Here is a 3,026-nt window from a genome sequence, read left to right as displayed (position 1 = left end):
GGGGGGGTATGATGAAGATGAATTCAAGTTAGTTCCAAGTTGTTTGCTGATGATGGACAGTGGGTGGTGATGCGATATATCGGGCCGTATAGCAAAATGGAGTTTCGCACAGTGTAGCCGGGGCACTAGTCGCAAAAACAGGCTGGGCTGGAAAGGGCAAGGCCAATTCCAGCATCGCGTATACGTGTCATTGCTTACTACGGCGTTCACTGTGGTAGGTGATCAAGGTAACAAAAAGCATAGTGGTGATGTGCAGTGGATAAAGTGCGGGCCAGGATGCGTGATGTCAACATAACAGTGGATTATTGTATAATGGATGTGGAAATAAATAACCAATGACCAAGTACATACGCAGGTACGGAGAACGGAGCAAAAGCGACCGCATGCACAAGTGAGCAGTTGACAGCTGGAGCTAGCAGGGGGCCACCTGGGGCCGAACGACCAGGTGTTAGGTGCCTAGGTACCTACCCAGGCAGGTCAGTGACGACTGGGGTCGGGGGTACGACATCTGGAGGCACATGGATGGCACTTGACATGCACTGGGCACTTTGCGGCATGGGAGGCACCCTGTTGCCTGTCTAGTCTGTAGATTGATTGCACCTTCCCAACATGAAGGTTACAGGGGCCACCTGGGGGCGGGACCTGCACATGTGCTCTATGGAGTAGCCAACTACTTTACCCAGGTACCTAAACCAGACCGCACTTCTGGGAACGTGAAGTGAGAGTGTCCATGTCTGACTGGACTGGTCTGGTCTGGTGCTTTATTTATTCCCTCTAGTGCTACCAGACGCAGCCGCGGTCCAACATGGAACATTCGCCAGTCAGTCCGTGTCTCGTCCACGGTAGCGACTTGGTAGGTCCCCGGTAACCTGTGGTTGACCGAGGCAAGCACCGACATTGAAGCAACATTTCGCCTGCCTCTCCACACCTATATCCATCCATCCGGATATTATCACATCGCAGGCCGTTAGTTCGTCACGGTTATACATAGACCAACTAGCCCCCTAGTCAGCCGCTAGAAACAGCCTCGCTCAAGCCTCTATCGCTCGCATTGCCATCTTGAGTCGCCAATTTAGATGCCGCCGCCGCCGTTTCGCCAAGTGGCCCCCCGTTTTTCGAACCAGAAGATCAACCGGCGCGGGCGCCTTTTTAGTCGCTATGCCTGCCCACCTTTCCCCCTCGAACTACTTAGTCCTGGCTTTGATTCTGACTCTGTTTCTATTTCTAGTTCTGGATCTAGTATCTAGTTCCCATGGCGCCGTCCCAGGGCTCAGAGAACAGCGTCGGCAACCCGATCCGAACTTGCACACGCCCCCCCTCCGTTGGTGTCGGGTGCTAACGGCAGCCAGCGATGAATGAAGCCATGTCCTGCCCGCGCATCATGGCGTGCTTGATCGTGTTCCCGTTTTAGTTTCCGTCGACTAGTCACAAACTGGGGAAATTATCCAGATCGATCTACCGAGTAGTCGGCAACGAAACCATGTCTATGGGGCAGGGTGGTGCAATTCACCATTTCCATCGACGTTGCGGTTCCTCAACGTGGTCAATCCTTTCTGCAATTGGGTCGCCTTGGTGGGTCGCTCCGCTGGTAACCTGCAACGTCGAGAAACAAGATAGATTCTATATAATTACACTACATAGCTTTGAAAACCAGCAACCATTATAAAAAAAAATTGATTGACGAATCGGCTGCACTTGCACTAGTCTCAAGACTCTGTTTTCAGCCACCCTTCACGCCGTCCCAGGGCCACGGTGCACCTGACGTCTTCCCACATTCAATCTTCTCTCCTTGGGGGGGGGGGGCGCCCCCTTTGCACCTCACCTGCTTTTTCCAAGTCTCCAGTTCCTCGTGTGACGAAACTCCATCTTCGCTCTACGCCGTGTACAACCACCATGCACACATTTTTACCTGCACGCTTCGCTCATGCAGACCAAGACTTGCTCCTTGGGCCCTGAACTTGAGCTACCAGACTCTTTCTTCACACCCCCCTCCTTCTCCCTTTCCCCTTCCCCCCTTTCCCGTCCCGTAACATCCTGGCATCCGAGCAAGGCCAATCGGGCACCTGCACGGCTCTCGTTTTGCGTATAGCCTCGTTACACAACCTCGTGCTAGTTCCCGCGTTGCTTCCAAAACCGGACATCTGGACCTCCCCGATATTGCTGGCCAGCCCGGCAACATTGCCAACCATTGGCTACCTACCTGTTGGTTCCGTGGCCTTGGACTCGACTAGTATGTAGTACCTATGTCTAAGTTTGGACCCCAGAGCGCACTTGGACGCACCTACCACCAGCCATTGACGTGATCTCAATCAAGCTGACAAGTCTGGTACCTTGCTGCTGTACGTACATATGTACTCCGTGGGGGTACGTCTTACATGTAGGTACTTACTCTACGCAGTAGCAGTGCCTGGCAGAAGTCAGTACGCAAAAGCCTCGAAAATGATACACAACATTTGAACTGCCTCGGCCTGTCGGGTGCAAGTGCAAGAATGCAACTCGGCATCCATCGGCGCCGTCACGCAGGATATATCCCCAAAGACCAGAAGCCGTCATGGCCGACACTCTACCCCGAGCACACCCTCCCTGCTCACCCAAGTCCGTATCGCCGTACTACCTACCTGCTCTTCGCGTGTAACCACCATCGTCACCCTGCTGTCTTGCAGACCACCCGTCACACGAACAATCTCCCTCCCTCCGCCTCGTGGCCTTTTCCTCCGCCCACCGTCGCCGTGTCATGCACACGCCTCTTTGCTTTCCCTGACTGGGATGCCTGCCCCCTTCCAAAAGCTGTCAGTCGAGCGGATTTGCCCCTTCAGGCCAAGCAGAGTAAGTACCTAGGTACCTAGGTAGATAAATGGCCAGTGAGCATCATACACGGCGTGGCAGAGACAGGCGCGGCTGGTGGTGTTTATTTCTGAGCATTTGATTTTTTTTGATTTTTTAATTTTAATTTTTTTTCGTATCACGTCAACCTGATTGTCAGACGACCAGTGGGCCCCCCCCCCCCCCCCCCCCCCCCCACCCAA

The sequence above is a fragment of the Metarhizium robertsii genome, assembly GCF_000187425.2.
Source record: "Metarhizium robertsii ARSEF 23 chromosome Unknown MAA_Scf_1, whole genome shotgun sequence".
Lineage (NCBI taxonomy): Eukaryota > Fungi > Ascomycota > Sordariomycetes > Hypocreales > Clavicipitaceae > Metarhizium > Metarhizium robertsii.
This window is presented reverse-complemented; position numbering follows the sequence as displayed.